General features: G+C 36.8%; 1 long non-coding RNA gene across 1 annotated transcript; it reads left to right on the top strand.

Annotated features, from left to right (window-relative positions):
• Positions 1-1,803: 1,803 nt before the first annotated feature.
• LOC149191093 (uncharacterized) lies at positions 1,804-2,409 on the top strand. Its single transcript, XR_016256575.1, has 2 exons — positions 1,804-1,934; positions 2,030-2,409. It is a non-coding gene; the product is annotated as an uncharacterized LOC149191093 (long non-coding RNA).
• The last annotated feature ends 19,232 nt before the right edge of the window (positions 2,410-21,641 follow it).

Genomic DNA, 21,641 nt, shown 5'->3' with positions numbered 1-21,641 from the left:
TCACCTCCATAAAAAATCTCTAGTGGATTCATAAATTTTCCTTTTATTGTGACAGACTATTTTATGTGGTATTGTTGGCATACCTCCTTCAAATGGTGTTATTCCTGAATCTCCAATGCACATGAAAGGCTTAGCTACCCTCAAACATCAGGTACCAATATATTGGAATTATCAATTGCAGCTTCTCAGGGAAAAGACACAATTCAGACATGTTATAGACGAGTAACTTACAAGTACTTTTGTTACAGTTGGTGCTTAGCAAGTTAGTGACAACAATCTGGAAAAGTATGCAGAAAAATTCAACCTTAGGGAAATTATACAGAAACATGCAAGAAGCCTATGAGCAAATGCAGACCCCAATGGTTTATCAGCCTCCACCTGCCTTGGTAATGGTCTTATTTTTGAGTTTGGGTGTTTCATTTTATCTAATTTTCCTCTCCCTTTATTTATTTGTCTTGTCATGTCCCAACCATTTATGCAGGCACTTAAGGAATTGAAAGAGACCACAATTCAGTTGGCCGCAAGTACTGGGAATATGGATGCCCAGTTGATGAATCAATTTTTAATGTTGACAAGGACGTGGATGACCTGCTTCCTGTTGAGGTGAAAGAACAACAATTGAGTAATTTGTTGCAATCTCTGATGGTGTTTGGCTGCCTTGCAGTAATGCCCATCATTAGAAAGATCCCAACTTCTGTGCTTTGGGGTTACTTTGCCTTCATAAACTTGTGTTATTGGTCTGTTTTCCCATCGGGAAAATCAATAATGCAAGGTCAAATCAGTTGTGAATGATTGATGGCATAATGAAAAGGCGAACCTTTACTCAAAAAAATAATAATAGATCATTTTTTATAAATGTAGCTTTAGAATGATCTTGCTTTGAAGTAGAGACTAAAATCAAGGAAATGATAGGAAGCCTACAATGCTGGATTAGTGCTTAGTTCAAATAAGCATGACAATGAGAGGCCTTTTGAACATGATTGTGAGGTTATTGTTGATTCAAATATTTTTTCAGCAGAAAAATAAAGCATGGAGTGAACATTTAGTGCACAAATATCCCCTGTTTTAATGGATGACTAAAACCAGGAGGCCTTACAACCATATATGTAAATTCAAGTCAATGGTTCTACATGGTTCAGTCATTTAATATACTCAAAACTTTAGCCCAAAAATTAATACAATATAAGTCTGCTCTAGAATACAACAGAAGCAAAATAGATCACATATATGCCCTTCCCACACTCATTTCTTCTGCTAATTTTGGACACTGACTACCATTTCAGTTCTGGGCATTTTTGTGGTATTGATGTTTGGCCCTACGGATACCAGCCGAAGTCCCTTCCTTCACCATTTTGGCCCCAGCAGGCGCCGCACATTTCATCTTCTTATTAGTTTTTATAATCTGCTAATCTGGTCAAGACCACAGACTTGTTTTTCTGTGCTGTGTCCTGGTCGTTGTATGAATAATCCCACTGCTTAGGCCCATGTAAGCCCAAATGAATTTCTATGCTCATTGGAAGCCATTAATGCAATCAAATACTGTTCACACAGCGCTTCAATATTTCTAAAATAGTTAAATTGATGTTCACTAGAAGTGTAACAGAGGAACTGAAACTATGAACAGGTTGGACAATCATTGTTGATTCAAATATAACAAAAGATATAATTAATGTTTCTAGAGTAGAAGATACATTTGAGTGGAATTGTCCTTAGCTCAATTGTAATCGCAGCGCTATGTCTTTATTTAAATTCAGTGACTGCAACAAAAATATAATGGGTGTGGGTGGTTTCTAAGGTTGAAAAGGAGATGTCAATATGGTGTAATAGATGGTTATCATCAAGGGGGATAAGTTAGTGCTGGTGAAATCCCTACTTGAAGCCATCCCTGTGAGCAAATGCAGACCCCAATGGTTTATCATCCTCCACCTGCCTTGGTAATGGTCTTATTTTTGAGTTTGGGTGTTTCATTTTATCTAATTTTCCTCTCCCTTTATTTATTTGTCTTGTCATGTCCCAACCATTTATGCAGGCACTTAAGGAATTGAAAGAGAGTACTTTGAGACATTTGAGAAGGAAAGGGCCAGTGAACTAGGTTTCTTTGGTTTTTAGTGCATTTGTTTGCATTCTATATTTGTAGAGATTACATCTCAGATTAAACTTTGAGTTGGGCTCATGCTCTGGCCATCAAAGCATTTGAATGCTGGGGGTTTTACGCCCCTTTAAAGTTTTGCAGCGATCTTTTGATTAGATCTTCAATGTAAGACTTCACGGAAGTCAAAAACTGGCAGGCAGAAAAAGTCCTGCATGCTGTACTGACAATGAGATGTCTAGGGTAGTTTAAAATAACTTCTTGTTTCTTTTGAATAAATCTTCTTGTAATACTAGAGAGGCCACTCAGTTTTGGTGATATTTTTCAGTGTTTTGTTTAGTTATGTGAATTCGTTAGATGCAAAACAAGTATTGGTTAATTTCATGAAAACCAATCTGCAGAATTGGAAATGTAAGCATATGTGCATGAATGTAGTAGAGAAAGGGGTACTGTTCTAATTGAAGTGAGAGTGAAAGAGACCTTTTGAAAATGTTATTGTTTCAAGCAGTTGGAACGGTATCAGTAGGAATCAGTATGCAGAAATTAAACAGAATAAATGGGAAATTGACAGCACTTTCAGTGTGCCTTGCTTGGCATATCTTGTTGGATGGTGCCCTTATACATAAAATTGAACAAGAACTAAATCGTATTATATCGTGGTACTGATTTGTTATAGCACTTCAATATTTCTAAAATAGTTAAATTGATGTTCACTAGAAGTGTAACAGAGGAACTGAAACTATGAACAGGTTGGACAATCATTGTTGATTCAAATATAACAAAAGATATAATTAATGTTTCTAGAGTAGAAGATACATTTGAGTGGAATTGTCCTTAGCTCAATTGTAATCGCAGCGCTATGTCTTTATTTAAATTTAGTGACTGCAAAAAAATATAATGGGTGTGGATGGTTTCAAACGTTGAAAAGGAGATGTCAATATGGTGTAATAGATGGTTATCATCAAGGGGGGTAAGTTAGTGCTGGTGAAATCCCTACTTGAAGCCATCCCTGTGAGCAAATGCAGACCCCAATGGTTTATCAGCCTCCACATGCCTTGGTAATGGTCTTATTTTTGAGTTTGGGTGTTTCATTTTATCTAATTTTCCTCTCCCTTTATTTATTTGTCTTGTCATGTCCCAACCATTTATGCAGGTACTTAAGGAGTTGAAAGAGACCACAATTCAGTTGGCCGCAAGTACTGGGAATATGGATGCCCCAGTTGATGAATCAATTTTTAATGTTGACAAGGACGTGGATGACCTGCTTCCTGTTGAGGTGAAAGAACAGCAATTGAGTAATTTGTTGCAATCTCTGATGGTGGTTGGCTGCTTTGCAGTAATGCCCATCATTAGAAAGATCCCAACTTCTGTGCTTTGGTCCTGATTGTTGGCCATCTAACTGGCAGCGTGCACCAGTCTTTGTCCTTAGAACACCAGGCGAATCAAGCATTGTATTGCATATCAAATCTAATAAAGTACCAATGATTCTACAGCTCTGGTTAAGTACTCAATAGTGCTTCCAAGGTTGCAGAACTTCAATCTACAGTCATAGATATTGAATGGGTGTTTGCAGTTATATTGTTCCTCTGCCAAGAACTCTGCTCTTTTGGACCTCAATTCCCCTCAAATAAAAATGTTCTGTTTAATTGGAACTTATTTACATCCTAACATGCAGGTCGATTTCTCCAAGAGAATGTACCTAGGCAACAAATGATATCCAAGTTGAAATCTTAACAATGGAATTAACTAATTATTTTCAATCGATTTCCTTCATTGTTGCTGGTTGATTTTTCCTGGGATTATCGACATCTCATTTATTGGGTTCACCTCACCCTGATTTGAACTTCTTTCATTTGAATCAACTTCATCTATGGTTAGAACATTTTTTGATTGATTTCATTTTCCAACAAATGTGGTATTTAAGTTACTTTCTTCTTGCAAGTCGATTTTACCGTTATTAGTACACTGCTAGTAGATTTGTTTGACATGATCATTTTCTTCAATTTCAGGGTCAACTAGCTTAATGATAGTGTCCTTTTGCTTCAGCTCATGTTCATTCATCAGTTCTCAATTGATTCTCTCTGTGTTCAAAATGGATTCAAGTAGCTTAGGAATTACATCGATTTCCATGTTCATTCATCAGTTCTCAACTGATTCTTTCTGTGTTCAATGGATTCAAGTAGCTTGGAAATCACATCAATTTCCTTTTATATTGTATTAAAATGTACAGGAATGTCATAGTGGAATTGCTTTCCACAACAATACTTCTTTGTAACTATGGACTTTATCTCAACTCAACTGGATTTCATTTCTAACAAGAGATTTCCTTAATAAATTCCTCTTGACAAATTTTTATGTTATAAAACTTTGCAAAAGCATACCCTTGTTTATAGCTCACTACACAAGAAAATTCATTTTTGAAGCATAATTCTTATACTTGCAACTTTCATTTCTCTGTATAGACTTTCTAGAAAATAAATTGCATGTGAAGAGTCTATATTCCACTCTTGGATTCATTTTGTTCGAGAGTAACGAACCTAGTAGTCACAGGACGAAACAAACCTTGAGGCAGTAAAAATTTGTACATGGGTCCACATTTGCTCCCGTTATGGTCCTTACAGAGAGTGCATTGAAGGTAGGTATGTTGCAGTTGGTAGAATATGACAAATGTGCTCCCTTCATGTTCTCTAAGACGACAACTTACAATTATTTGACAATTTCCTCATCCAAATGATTTTGAATGAGTAATTTCATCTAAATTTAACTGATTTTCAAACTGGGATTTAGTCTTCTTAATTTAACTGATTTTCAAACTGAGATTTAGTCAGTGTTATTGAGGAGTGAAATAGAAACTGATTTTCTCTTGCAGAGAATAACAAGGATTGGTGTGAGCTTATACTCTGCCTTATAGACCTTCAAATACAAATAAGCTCTTGTATCCCTATTTCAATCACATAACTTAAATGAATATAATGTCATTTTATTAGAAAAATGCAATGAGTATGAAATAGATCATCAGAATGGCCACTGTAGCCCAGGCTGGTGAGAACTTAAGTATTTTATATCTGACTAAACACATGCACATGAAAAGAAACATCACCTGACACAGACATGAACAGGATAGAATCTAGATATTAGAATTTTGGGGAAAAACAATTGCGCCTTAACAAAGAGCTTCTTATCCTACACCACACATTTCACTCTTTCAAGGTGGAGTTACAAACTGAACATGCAATGACTGAGCTGCATGGTCACCAAAGTTGTAACACACCCAAAAAAACAATGCTTCATATCGGCTTCTCAATTATGTGTGCTTAGCATTAGTGATATAGTCTCTTCTGAACTTTTATTTCAAGTAGAAATTTGATTAAATTTCAGAAGTGCAAGAAATCACAGAAAACCCTCCGGCAGTAAATTGATAGGAGAAATCTTCAAAAAAACCTGGAAGCTGTCCTGTTCATATTGTCCTGGACTTTTCAGCCAAGTTAATATATCTGTAAAGAATACTATTTTATCCTGAGAAAAGATTGACACTTTGTTTATCACCAGATGAAAATAAATTAGAAGCAAAACATCAGGTTGGTGACAAATCCAAAACAAGTTGCAAGACTGTAACCCAATCTGCAAAACATCAAAAAACTGATTGTCCCAGAGTGGGATGCACTATGGGAAGCTGTGTTGTCCCATCTTTTACTAGTGTCAGCTTCATAGCACCTGCTTCCATTTCCAGCAGCTCTGTCTTTAAGAGAGCATCGGCCTCTATCTTGATAGTGTTGTCATCAAGAGATTTGTAGCTGATTTCCATTTTTAATCTTTATGGCAGCTGTTTATAGTCCTGTAGGACTGAAAGTATGGATGTTGCAAAGCTTCATTAGCTGTTATTATTTTGTTTCCATCCACTTGTAACATTTGTTTCAGCAAATCCACACCTTCTAGACACCCAACATTTTTAACAAATCTTGTGAGGGATGGGAAAGGCTTTCCCGGATTTGGAAATATGATATCCAACTGCTCCTTTACAGATTGCCCACGAAATAGCGGCTCACCGATGAACAATTCTGCCGACATGTGGCTCTTATCATATAGTGATATTGCCACCATGTGGCTCTTATCATATATGGTTTTATACTTCTTCAAAAAATTCTCTAAGAGTTCACAATGCTAAAATTCACTAGGACTTTACAAAGTTTTATTATTTAGTGAAAGACTTGCCAAGTTCTTACAAGATTTTATAATTGAGTAAAATATTCGCCATGCCTGGTGAGAGATTTGCCAGAAAATTATATATACATATTATATTATTGATAAAATCGCCTTCCATTTTTCCTATATACCATGGAGATTCGCCCAATTATTATATTTATAAATTTGGGGGGGGGTTCTTAAAATTTTCCCTGTAGGAAACTAACAAGAACAAAACCCCAAAAACAACATAAACTATAAAACAACGAAGTAAGAGAAAGGTTAACTAAGCACATATGGTGCACCACACTTCATCAGTTTACGATACCCGGATTGATAATTTATGTAGAGCAATTTAAGACGTTAAATTGACTAGACATATACGCACTTTTATCAAAGCAAACTAGTGTACACATCTGTAAATGTTAATTCATAATTTTGCAACTATTCCAGACTTCAGTTATAACCAGATCATAACATTTACATAATAATACATGCATTAGTATGCAGATCTAGATTATACATGATCAAAACCACATAATGATAATTCATTTCAAGCCTTAAGATATTGATCCATCATTAGATCTTATCCCTCATCAACCGCTAAGGTTCGTCCTTGGTTCAGATCAAGCAAAGCACCATAATCCAATACCCTGCATACTAGATCTCACACTTCATCAGATATTCGATACTTGCACACCTTGGCCTAATGATCTTCTCCTCCTTATATAATTTTATCCCTTTCTCAATACCATGGATCAAAACCACTTAGGACCGATACCTTGGACCAAATACCAAGGGTCAATACCTCAGACCGAATACCTTGGACCAATACCATGGATCAAAATACCTTGGACCAAATACCTCGGACCAAAAACTTTTTTTTCCAACATATACACGCTTTTCCTTCTGTGAAAGTGTGTGTGTACGTATATGCTACTTGTGTTTAGGGAACCTACGTGTATACGTAGCTTGGTCAAGGTGAACCTGCGTATACCTCTCTTTCTTCATTCTTTGTAGTCTGATCTGTAATCCTTTGCAGTTAAGTTGTTGTACTGTGAACTGTCATCTGAGTGAGTTGCCACCAAGGAAAACACCTGTATCATAATGCCAACAATGTTTTCACTACAAGAGCTTACTGTGAGAATAAAAAATGCAAATTATACCTTACCTCATAGGGAAAATCATCATGTTCTTTTTGTAGAATAGGATTCAAGCCTGCTATCTCATCGATCAACACCTGCTTAGGTCAAGGAATATGGCGATCTTCAACTAGATGGCCTCGTCCTTCATCTTTCTCCTTGATTTTCTGCGATTTTCTTTGAATTATATTAGACAAACTGTCTATGCTTCGATACACATTACTTGTATCTTCTTCTGCTCGATCAGCTCCATGCTTATTGGTGAAAACGGTTACCTATAAAATTGTTGATGTAAGTCAATCCCATGGATGAAGTTAATGACTAAAATTCCCTTTTTATTTCACTTAAAAAGAGGGCACCCATATTTTTCCAATCACAAACAAAAAGGAATCAAGGTACCTACATAGTGGGTTTGCCTTGCAATGCAAAGTCAGACTAATGGAATATTATCTCCATTGCCTCTTAGCCCCTTTGGGACTTGAGAGTCTTTGTCAAATCCTTTCATACGAGGGCAAACCAAGATCTCAATCTGGTTTCCTAACAAACATGGAGTTTAATTTGAGCTTTGAACTCCACCAGCTCATAATCGATTAGCTAAAAAGAAAAAGAAATGGTATGGCAAGTAACTTTTTTTCTATAGTCCCAAGGATATGATCTAGTGATCTAATGGTTAGGTGAGGTTTGTTTCACGGGTCTTGTGATCAAATCCCGAACAATATTATGTATTCCTGAGAGCCAGAACCAAACACAATTTCTTCGGTTGAAAAAAGAGTAACCCCTCTTCACTGCACTGACCACATTTCTTAACTCATTCAAGATGTATAACACCTTGCACTCGACCATAAAGTCAGGTTTTTTTTTGTGATATAAGTGATTAGGAATAAAGTAGGTTTGACCTAGGGTTAGTGGGATGAACCCATCCTTATCCCTAGAATCTTAAATGGCATAACGTCATAACATTTAGTTGCGAAAAGGAAATAAGAGTTCGATTAGCAGTATAAGCAATATAGTTTTCAACGTGGAGGCCTTGGCCTTAGGTGGGTACGAGATGAAACAGGATCTTTGTTTGAGACATTTAAAATCCAGTCAGCAAGGGTAGAGAGAAAAAAGCACATGGACGGAAAGAAATAGAAGTAAAGACCGTAGAGAAATAGTCTATTACCTCACATCTCAGAAGTTGTGGACGGCATGCAGCCCACCCTACTCTGGCCAAAAATAGAATCTCTGCCTGAGGAACAAGGTGAGATAGTGCTCCACGCCATGACCCAGTTTCTCCTCAGCATGATATTTAATGGCATCCTTCAACTGCAAAAGAAATTCAATATTGAACCCTTAGTCCGTGCCACAACACAAAATACATGCTCCAAAATGGGCGGTGATATAAAATTAGCATACCTCTATATTCCTCCCCTGGATATTGAGTCTGACGGATGCCAAAGCCCTGTTCCATGCCGTGCAAGTTACAAATTGATGTGTGATATTGCATCTGTGAATGGAAAACTCCTGGAGGAGGTGTTGATGTGATGAAGGGAAGCTGGTATAATGTTCAAATATAGGTGGAGCAGGTTGTAACCATATATTCTTAGAAGACAATAACATACCACATGGACATATGTTGAGTATTAGACATCTACGACACTAACTCTGCCAAAAACAAACCAGAGATTGGAAACACAATCCGCCAGTGACATGAATCGAAAATCCGGATGAAATCAGAGGCTGATTTTGGGAAATTACTCCATGCCCAGCAGAGAAATTAAAGTTGCATGGCCTGATCATGTCTGCGATGGAGTAAAATGAGTGCAATATTTCTAAGTCTCTTTGATGGTGAGAGCTTATTCTCAAAAATTTACATTCTTACCTTCATAAAGACTCAAACTTAATCTCTTGTTGAGATACCGAAATTTTTATGGTATTTAGTAAAGTAAAAACATGGAAATTTATATTTAGACATACGTCTTTTTATAGAAAAAAAAATTATGCCAGCTTCCTATAAATTTAGGAAAGAGAACAAAAAAAATCTTTTAAATTAGGGATCTTCAAGATTTCCATTAATTTAGGAAGAGAGGAAAACTATGTCCACTAATTTAGGAAGAGGGAAAAACTTGCCCTTCATTTAGACTCTGCATATCTTTTAATCAAAAAAAATTCTCATGTAAAAATATAAGCATAAACTAATTTTGCAAATATATATAATTTTCATGCCAAGCTTGTAATATTTAAACCCAGTAAAATTTACATTTTTACCTAGGTTAAAAATGAAAGTACGAACTAAAGGAAATGAATCGATGGTTCACACCACCAAAATATTTAATCTATCTCTCAATGTAAATGAAGGAAAAATATTAAAGCCAAAATCATATTTATTTCGCATTATAAATTCAAGCATATAGCCATGTACATCCAATTTCAAGCTTTAGTTAGAAACAAACTATTTTCACATCTATGGGGATCCACTCTATCACATTTAATAGAAATCACATCAAAGACTAAAGTATAGAAACACTTATCTAATTTAATTTGACCTTATTGGCAACTAATGAAGGGTGATCCTTTTTCCACCCAACTATAAGTTCAATTTTTTGGTGAAGTCTTCTGCAGCTAGCCTGACCATGATGTCATCGAGGAAACTCTTCACTTGAATAATAGAATATGAAAAAATGAAGGTCATTTTCCTTCATAACAAGAAATCAACAAAGTTTTCCTTCAACCGCTATAAGTTAAGAGCCTACACAAAACAATAGATGGTTTCTCAATTTGCTTGCATAGCACAAGGGAGTCCCTTCATTGACCTAGCGGTCCCTTAGCGACCTCCCCTCTTAGTGCCTCCATGATTTCCTTGCAAACACCTAAAATAATGTAGCTCTATTTTATAGCTCAAATTAAACACACTGCTAGGGGTGGCAAGAGTGGGAGGTGTTATCCTTCACCCCGTTGAAAAGATAGAATTAACCTTCTCCTAGGGGCTACGAAAGAGATCAAACAATCTGGAAAAAGGTTATGTTTTATACCAAGGATTGATGCTAGCAAAAGAGTAGAGGATCCAAAGCCTAACTATTTCGGGAGACTCTCAAGTAGTCATTCAATGTTTAATGAAGAAATCACCTCCAAAAGACCTACATCATTATCAAATAAGTATTGGGACTTCTATCAAGATTTGAAAAGTATGGAATATATCACATTCTCAGATAACATAATCACCTAGTTGATTCTTTAGCCAATAAGGGAGTTGGTTTATCCCTCAAATAATTAAAAAAGAAAAACAGTAGTATAATATGTATTAGCCCATGAAAAATGAAAATATTCGAAGGGTGGATGGTCCCTGCACCACTTTGTGGGTGATATCCCCAGGAAAAAAAAATCTCCATGATGAGCCTCAGCTGATAGCCACCAACCCCTTGATGCCTCCTACTAGTTCATTGTGCCACTTCTCTGCCACTTGAGCTAGCCATGTGGTTCCTCACCCACATTTATTGATCGTATGTTTGAAGATGGACCTCCCGAATCTAAAGGTATGTCTTGTCATTTGATAATTGAGTATTGGGTTTACTTAACATGGATACTTTTGGGTATGAATTGATGGGGGGATTTGGCGAAAAGAGTGGGCTTCGTTTGTACCCGTGTCTGCTTGATCTCTTTTGGTTGTTCCCCTTGGATCTTAGCCCTGTGGGATCTCCTTTATTGACCATTAGGTTCTATGGTGGTACTACTTGGGAAACCCTAACTTTGGGTGTGTGGTCTTGCTCCTTTACCCACACATATTACTATATTTCCACTCACTGTACTCCCATTCATCATTTCTCCCACCTGGATCCACATAGGGCTAGTCTCCCTATTCCCTTGCCGACACCTTAGGTCAGGCCTAGAATGGTGCCCCGGAGGTTGAAGCAACTAAAAAAGGAAGAAAAAGAATAATTGGCCACGTTTAACAAGAAATTGTACCACAATGCAAAATATGGCCAGGACAAATATAATTAGCACGTCGGCAAAATCCAACACATGAGATCTACCCCATACATGGCCATCACCCTAGTTCCATAGGCCCTAGATGAGCCTCCTTTATCATTCGAGATTGTCCCAACCCCTAGAGGGTAATGAACCGCCCTACCTCAAAGGGGGTAATCTCTGTTATATTATACATGTCATTCTCTTGTCCTTTGAGCCTCGAGCAGTTAATTAAAGAAAATTCATAAAAGGCAAAAGGCATATAAATAAGGGTGGAAAAATCAAGGTAGGCCACCTCATGTACCATGAATGCTCCCTTCTATACATTATATACCCATGTGTGGGCTTCCCCTTATCTAGCTACCCCTATGCCCCATTATGTGGCCCAGGGCTGCCCATCTCATTCCCTATTGCATCTCAACTATTTGTCACTTGCCACCCCCATTAAAAGGATGTACCGTGGACATATTGTCCCCTCTAAGGGTTGAAACCACTTAATAAGGTACTTGGTTAACCCCCTTTGGAGCCTGGAGACACTAGCTCATGCCAAAGCCCACTACAGAAGGGCATGTTGTTATGAAGTGCCCACTTTGATATCCATGGTTTGTAAGCTCTTTTACTCGATTATTCTAATGATTGATTGTACTGGAAGCCTGAGGGACGCATTGGATCTTATGCAGGATTTCAAGTGGTTTCCATTTGGGTTTGGCTTCCTTATATGGGATCCTAACCCCAAGAGGCCCACATTGGCACATGTAGCATAGAGAGCCATGGGCCTCCACAGCAGCAGACAACACTCCACAGATCTTCATGGATGTTCAGAGACTACTAGTGATCCATTTTTGGACGATGGTGACATGATTGGTACACTATGCCCAGCAGGATCCCCACACTCTTGGCAGGTGCCCCAACACTTGTACGATGTCATGGCAGCATTCATTGCACCACTTGGACCATTGCAAAGGATCTACATGCATCTTTTATTCATATGGAGACCCATCGAGTCATTGATGTGCCCTCAGACCCGTTGAGAGCACCACAGGTCTACTACTTGGAGAACAAGGGGCCACCCCCTTGTCCATCATATTCCAAGGAATTTATTCCTCAATATGGTACTTTAGGATGTTATTGAGCCTTTGGAGGGCCCTACGACATGCACACATTATTATTTGGCCCCTTGTGAGGTTTATTTTTACATTTATGAGCTAGTTTGGTGGGCTTATCACCAATAGAGTTATTATTTGCACATTTATCTTTAGGGGTCCATAGGCTAATTCGAAATCTTTAGGAGGATATAAATTGATGTTAGATGCATTCATTTGTATCATCACTTGACTTAGGATCTCTTTATTTTTAGAGAACTTCGCATTTTTTCCTTGGAGGATAATTTTGGAGGATGGATGAATTTTGATGTATGGATTTGGGTTATTTCTATCTTGGAGCTTCTTATTTGCAAATGAAATGTTGGTTAGATATTTTATATAATGTTGTAAGTAAATTTTGACGTGGTTATTCTTGTTGTTGCATACTACTAAATTTGGGTATAGTTGCTACAAAATTGAGATGTGGAATTAAGCATGTTTTAGCTAATTTAATGTATGGGCCAATGTTATATGAGTGAAATGTCCTAGAGATTTGTTTGTCTCGATAAGATTTCATCATTTACTTTGAAGTGTAAAATGCTTGAAGGTCACTTTTCTTTTCTTTCTCTCAACATTGGATGAAGTTGACTTTCTGGGCCTCCTTAATCAAGAATCCAAGTTCTTACTCATTACCATCCTTAACTCCATATTTCCAAGTGAATTAGGCACTGGTCCCATAAAAAGGGTGATCATCTCAACCTTCATTTTACCATTTTTCCCCTTTTTCCCAAGTCTAGCCCCATTAGGTCACCTAGGGCATCAATTTCCTGGCAATTGGGCCAAGGAAAAATTTTGATCTCCTCCAAGCTATTGCGTTGGTGGGCCCTCTCTCTCTCATCTAAATTTTAGGCCATTCTGATAGTGGAATCCCCAAGAATCCTGAGCCCTAGCTTTAGGACCAAATTTTGCCTAGGTATCCCTAAGGTTGGACCTTAATAGGATCAATTCAACCTTTTGAAGTGAATATTCTTGTTTGGTCCTTACCCCTCACCTTGTCTAGGATAGGAACATCATTTGTTGTTGCATTCCATCCCCGAACCTGGGTCAGGTCCACTTGGCCCCATGTGGTCCCACTTCTCAATAAAGACTATTTGTTAAAGACCATTTGTGAGTCCAAGTTTCCAAGGATTATAGGGTTTGAGAAACTCATATATAAGCATACCCTTTCTCCCTCAACCCCTCAATCCTCACCCCTTGCCCATAGTGGACGAAGTCCCTTGCTTGAAGAGAAAGCAAGTCCCATTCTTTACTCCATCCTTGGGAAAGGGTTTTCAGGGTCACTCCTCACCTCCCATTGACATCTACTTTACGAAGTGATCCCTGCACTATCGGGACTCCTCCCATCAGTGAAAGTCAGTAAATAGCAGTGAGACTTAGTTGTGGTGACATTGGGTTAAGCCTTCGTTGTTTCCCTTGACCTAGCAGTTTCCCTCTTAGGAAAACCCTTTTAGGACCCCTGTTGGTTTGTGTGGTAACAGTCCCCAAATTGGAGAGTGACAAATGGTAGCCTCTCCCCCTCCACTACATGCAAAGGAAAAACCTTTTAAGGCTGAAGAACATTGGCTAAGAGGCCTCTTGCTCCAACTAGGTACACAAACATAATGAGATGAAGTGATTTGGTTGACATGCGAAGGATGTATTCTCCCATAACATCGAGCCCATGAAGATGGGAGCGAATGGTGGTATAGGTGAATGCTTGCATAAGGTTTCTCATGGTCTAACATGCTTGACAATAGTTTGTAAGAGAGGCTCATCATTTACAAAAGTGGAGACTCATCTGGTTTGCAATGGATCCTAGTTTGTTATACCACTAAATTAGTAAGACAAAAGAAGGGGCTTACAGGAGTTAATGGCTTTTTGTAAGGAACATTATGAATAGTGGCTTTTTCCCTTTTATTATCTTGAAAGGTAGGCAAAAAAAAATGGATACTTATGATATGATTGGGTGGAAAGAGGACTCGCCGACCTCAAAAACCAAGGGGCAGCAAAATAAATCCAAATTGACATCCTTCCTCTACCCCTAGTTATAAACATGATTCTAGGCTGGCGGAGAGGGGACAATAGCACTTTGAGAGAGGTCTAGGCTTCAATTAATATTTGTGGGTCCAATGAAGTATACTCCGCTTTGTTTGTTTCTTGTCGTTGTTCAGGGAGGATAGGATATAGGCGGGAAAAGAGGATCGTGTAGTTGAAGGGGGATGGTATCAGTTGTGTTGATTACTAGGAAAAATGGGGGACTTTGCCCTACCCTGGGGTACGTTGGCCCCTCGAAAGGGGGAATCCTTGTTTCCTTGCTCTCTTTAATTCCTCCTCATCCTCCAAAATTGGTTACAAATTGATTTAAACATTGAGAGGACTAGTAAGCAAGTCTATCTGAGTTTTGTGTTAAGAATGGATAAATTAGTGAGTGAAGAAATCGGGCACATATTGGATAAAATCAGTCAACTACAAGATGAAATTCTCACGCTGCAACTGAAGCATAACTAAATTGTGTCAAGCATCACAATAGCAATGGTCATATCAGTGGAACAACGAAGTATCATTCACAAAATGAGCATGAGGTAAATATCTTGCACCAACAAATTGAAAACCTTTAGTCATCAATGGATCGAGGACCAATTGAACCATCCTTCTCCAACTCTGAGAAACCTAAAGTAGCTCAAATCCTACCAAATATCAACGTAATTGAACCTCCTCAATAGGAAGAAACCAAGAGAGAAGATGGTTTCTCCCATTAGTTTATAAGTACGAGATTTTATAAATGTTGTTTAATTTTGCATGTTTTTTGGTGCATATATGCATATATATATAGTAGTAAAGTTAGCGAAAATCTTCAAATTTTTGGGATAATGGGGCCTTTAAGAAAACAATGTAAGGGGAAATTGATTTGGATTATACCCCAAATTATGAATGATGTCTATGATGTAATAGTTGCATTACCACCACATATTTGAAGCAATAGAAATCTTATTCTTGTTCTTGTTAAAAAAAAGTTAAGGACCCCTCTACTTATTTTTCTCATTCTAAAATCAGATTTAACAAACCTCACTATTTCATGACCACAAAAATGTTTTATGGGTACACATTTTCCTCGAATTTTTCCCCCATAGCCATTCAGGTGTAGTCCTTTCTCTTAATATATGAATTTAATGCACTCTTCCCTCTTTAGCATGAGGTGTTTTGGGCCAAAAAAACAATTTTATGGGTCATATCATAGATTTTCATATGGGTACCTTCCCATACTTTTGAGTGATAGTTTGGTACAATTTCCAACTACCAGTCATCATTATGGGAAATTGGTAGTTCAACTGCCAACTCCCTCGCTAATTGATTTCTTGGGGAAATGGGACAAACTAGATTTTTAATTTTAACTCAGTAATAAAAAATTGGGTAAGGGAATTCAGCAAGAAACACTCTCCCACATTCCCCTCATTGGTTCCTAGTTACAGAATCATAATCAGTGCAGGTGCTCCACCCATTCAATCAACTATTGGAAATTTTTCATTAATAATAACAACATAATTACATCATTAATAGTCTTAACAAGCTATCCACGCTAAAATATCTCAACAATACATGTCATAATTATATTTGCAATTGGGGTTCAAAAGTAGGATTTTCCATTCATCTAATTGTTGTCAACCAGGACAGATCAATGTATGCATGTATTTTTAAATAAGCGTATGTTAGTAGCCTCCTACCATGACTATACCCTACCCAAGTATCAACAGCATACATGCATTCAATTTTGAACATATCATTAAGATTACAATCGTGCCTAAAAGAATTCTTACCTAATTCCTTTATATTACCTATTATTATGGCATGATCAATTTCATACCTACATAGTTGCTAGCATCCTTATTAATGTTATATGTCGAGTTTATACTTCCTAGGATCCAATGACCCATTCATCAGCATTCTGACAAACATCCTCTTGTCATTGTCCTTCGTACAAGGTTCTCCTTCACAAGTAACCATATCATCAATAGTTTCAACCTTTCTTGTTCATAATCACAATTTTATCAATTATCAAGCTAGTTAAAAGGCACATGCCACAACATTTTTAAATAGATAATCTATTATTGGATCATGCTCCAACACATCTACATGTATTTTATTATCATTTTCTTAATGCATTGTTTAATTTCTTATATTTTTCTAGTAGTCTCATGCATAATCCAAATTTCTCAATCAAGAGAAACATAGCAAACAAAAAGTGAGGAGTAGATGGATCTCCCTTCAAATTCCTCTACAAACTTTGGTTTCATAGTCCAATTTTTCTTGACCCATAAGCTTTATATTTCCTTAGGTAATACAATGAAGCCATTCTTGACATTACTTTAATGACAACCATCCTCCTTGACACAATTTTGCATTCAATTCAACGAGGCAATTCCACCAACTCATTTAGAGCTCCTACATATCAAGTATAATCTATAAACATTTCTTAATATTTTTCAACAGGCTCACCGGCCTAATTATCTTTTCACAGCAATCTGGGGGATTTCCCCCCCTTACAGTCTTATGAACACATAACTTCAACGAATGTTTCCATTTGTAATGAATCTTAACTTGATAACATTTTAAGACATATGATCTTCATCTACATGATCTTTCCTTGAAGGTTGTGATTTTTTTGGATAAGTGCTTGAGACGACTGATTGATTGATTATTTATGTGTGTGTGTGTAGAGAGAGAGAGAGATACTTTCATATCAACCAATATATTGCTCAATTCCCTTCAAGTAATGCCCAATTGTTAGTGAATGTCATTCATCAAAAGACATAGGTAGTAAATATCAATCCTCATGATGGAATTGAATGCAAATAGCCATGGGGTTATGGTTGTCCCCCGCCCCCAACCATACAACATACACATATGGCTTTCATGCAAATCATAGTATCACATCATCAATTTCACACTTTCCTTATGTATTATCAATAAGAGAAAAACAATTGTCTTGCAACTTTATTAAGAAATCATAAGGTTTGTCCCATATAATTCGGGACTTTGTTCAAACAAGTATACAAGTCACTTAGACTATATGTAAATGACTTTAGAGAGTCCAAAATTCACCCCTTAAACTTGCATAGGACTCTTATAAGAAGCAAATCAAATTTACAACGCTACATCAATCTACAAGAAAAAACTCAATAAATTTGCATAATTAGGGAAATTTTGAGATCTAAAGTGGGTCTCCTAAAGAAAATAATAAGATAATAGTTAAATAATAAAATGGGAATTATGGAATTTTAAAGGAAAAGAGGGAAAACTACATTTTTTAATTGTATTTTTGACTTATCTCCTTATAATTTTACTCAAATAAGTGTAGACACCTATTGGATGCATATATAAATTTACATCCAAGGAGTACACACATTACATACTTTTGAATAGACCCACACTGAAAAATTGAAAATATATGAATATATATATATATATATATATATATATATATATATATATATTGATTGCATACTTTTGGGTAGACTTAAACCAAAAAAATTGAAAATACATGAAAAAATGTGTTTCTTTAAATTTGGATCCAATGAGTACCTACTCTGCATACTTTTGAGTAGACCAACAGCGAAAAAAATTGAAAATGCATGAAAAATTATTTTTCTTCCAAAAATATTTACCTCTCGGAATAACATCATCATCTTGAATCTTATTGGTTCTTCTAAAGTTGACTTTGTTAGTACATTCTTTGTTTTGAGGCCCATTTTTTACCTCAAAATTCCCCTAATGGATGTTTTATAAAGGCTAATCAACCCAATCAATCCAGTATCAGAAAACAAAAATCCATAAGCATTCATGCTACAGTCTATACACATTTCCATCTAGCATATCCATGGTCCAAGGTATACATGGGCAAGGTAAACATAGAAAACAAAAAAAAACAATACTTGTTCTAGAGATGTGATGAGACACTCTCAAGCAATTTAATTTCAAAAGGTAATTAAACCAAGGCCCATTGACCAATAAAGTTGATATCACTACCTTTAAAAAAACTACCTCAACGCAACCTACACATCACTCAACATTGAAGTATACATATATATAATGCCAAGTTATCATAACTCAGCATGCCAACACACATGGTTTGCAACCATAAATCATTTTATCTATGCAATTTAATTCAACATGCACTTACATATAATTGCATTCATAATTTACTCATCCATGAGATTTGTTACAACAAAGACATTTGTGTTCTTTTAAATAGATGCAACAATTAAAATCAAGCGCACATATTACATGAAGGAAAAAAAGATAAAAATAAAATAAAAAATAATATATATATATATATATATTATAAGTTGCCAAATGACTAGGAATGAGCTCTTTTCCACCCAATCATATGCTCAATTTCACATCATTCTCTTACAACTAGCCATGCCCTAACAAATCCATAATACCACAAGGGGAACTCTTTAACACTTAGGAATTTAGCTAGGTGAAGAAAATTGTCCCTCGCAAGAAAAACAAAGATAGGAACTCCTCTTCCCCACTAAGCTTAGGGCCCACCACAATTTTTCCAGTACTTTTCAACTTGCTTGCATAGCCCCAAGGAAATCCCTTCATTATTCCATATTCCCTCGGCAATTCATTTGCTTTTGTTATTTGTGCATTTTCAGTAATGCATCAATTGCAACCCTCTCAACTCATTAATGATCGAGGCTTCCCTATTTGACTTCAAGGTAGCACAATGAGTATAGAAAACCAAATGTCCCTCAAGTAAGAATTTCACTCAAACATGTATATCTCACCATGCAAAAAAATGCTCTTTGTTGTACATGTTTTCCTTTGCTACCTAGCTCATTACATACCCACTTGTGTGCTACTTAACACTCACATGTGGTGTTCCTATTTTCTTCCATCTAATCGAATGTGTTCCCCCATCCATGCAATTTCCCTTCAATTTTGTGGGCACACTTTCATGTGCACATTCCCCAAGGCAAAGGTGAAGTTTATAAAGGTGATGGGAGTAATCCTATTCTTCTAATAGGTGTAGAACATGGTCCTTCCACCAACCTTGAATATCTTCATTGGTAGAACTATTGCCATGATAGAAATTAAGGACCAACCTGAGAGTTGGTTACTTGGTTGATTATTTGTGTGTGTGTGTGTGTGTGTGTGAATTGATGTGTGTCTTTGTGTGTACACTTGTATATCAACCAATACGTTACTCAATTTCCTTCAAGAAATTCCCAACCTATAGTAAACGTCATTCATCAAAAGATGTGTATAGTGGATATCAATCATCGTGATGGACTCGAATGCAAATAACCATGGGACTATAGTTTCCCCCCACCCCCTCCAACCATACAATATAGATCCAAGAGGTCCATTTACAAATATGGCTGCCTTGCAAAGTATAGTAACACACCATTGATTTCATACTTTCCTTATGTGCCATCAAGAAGAGAAAAACAACTTTGTCTATAAACTTTGTCATGCAATCATAATGTTTGTCCCATAGAATTAGGGACTTTGGTTCAATAAAGTACACAAACCATTTAGGTTGTATGCCATTTATTTTAGAGACCAAAATTTTCCCATTAAACTACGTTGGGACTCTCATACTTATAAGAAGCAAATCTCAAATTTACAAGGTTACATAAATCCACAAGTGAAAACTCAATAAATTTGCATGGATGTTTTGTAAAGACATTAACCCAATCAATATAGTATCACAAAACGACAGTCCACAAACATTATCATTTATCATACCCATAGTCCAAGGTATATGGGCGCAAGGTAACCCATAGAAAACAAAACAATGTTTATTCTAGAGCGAACATGAGACACTCTTAAACAAACAATTTCAAAAGGTTATTAAACCAAGTCCTATTGACCAATAAAGTTGAGATCACTATCCTTATAAAACTACCTCAACAAAACCAATGGAATATTCAACATTCACTTATACATATATATATATCATTCCAAGTCATTACAACTCAACATGCCAACACACGTGATTTACAACCATAAATTATTTTATCCATGCAATTTAACTCATCATGCACTTACATATAATTACATTCATAATTTACTCATCCATGAGATTTGTTATAGTAGACATTTTCATTCTTTTAAATAGATGTAACAAGTAAAATCGAGTGCTTCTATTACATGAAGGAAAAAGGGACACTTATATAAACTATAAGCTACCATCTGAATAGGAATGAACTCTTTTCCACCCAACCATAGCTTAGTTGCAAATCAATCTCTCTACGACTAGCCACCCCTTATCCAAGCAATGATACCACAAAGGGAGCTCTTCACCACTTAGGAATTTGGTTATGTGAAGGAACTTGTCCCTCACAAAAAAGAGATGGACATGAACTCCTTTTCCCCACTAAGACTAGCATCCATGATTTCTCTAATGCTTCTCAACTTGCCTGCATAGCACCAAGGGTATCCCTTCACTACCCCATAGTCCCTTAGCAATTCATTCCCTTGTGCTACTTGTGCATTCGCAAAAATGCATCAATCATGACCCCCTCAACTCGTTAAGGATTAGTGTTTCCCTACTTGAATTCAAGTAACACATCAAGTATAGCATACTCAAGGTCTCTTAAGCAAGCATTATGTTCAAACATGTATGTATCAACACGCAGAAAAGTGCTCTTTGTTACACTCATGTGTCTTTACTTCCTGACTCATTGCATACCCATTCGTGTGTTGCTACATACTCATGTGTGGTATTCCTCTTTTCCTCCATCTAATCGAATGAATTCCACCATCTATGCACTTTGGATTTGAATTTCGTGGGCACATTTTCCCACACACATTCCCCAAGGCAAGGGTGAAGCTTCTACAGGTCATGGGACATTCCATTCTTCTAATAATTGTGGAAGGTGATCCTTCCACCAATCTCATTCAAGAACTGGCTTGTTAAGTGAATGAGGGAAGTTGGGAGGATATTTCTCAAAAATGAAATTACGAATTATAAGAAAGTTTGGTGAAGACGGATAAGGTTTATTTGGTACATTTGGATTCCCTTCTCATCCTCCTCACTTGTTCCCACTCATGGTATCATAGTTTGTCTTGGTTTTTGGTGGGCTCCAGTATTGTAGCAATAATGCTACAACTCCTGGAACTCCCTTCTTTAATTTTATCAACCCGGTA

This window comes from Pinus tabuliformis, chromosome 3_1 (assembly GCF_031772625.1).
Source record: "Pinus tabuliformis cultivar Carrire ecotype Pingquan chromosome 3_1, CPIR1, whole genome shotgun sequence".
NCBI classification, from domain to species: Eukaryota; Viridiplantae; Streptophyta; class Pinopsida; order Pinales; family Pinaceae; genus Pinus; species Pinus tabuliformis.
This window is presented reverse-complemented; position numbering and strand designations above follow the sequence as displayed.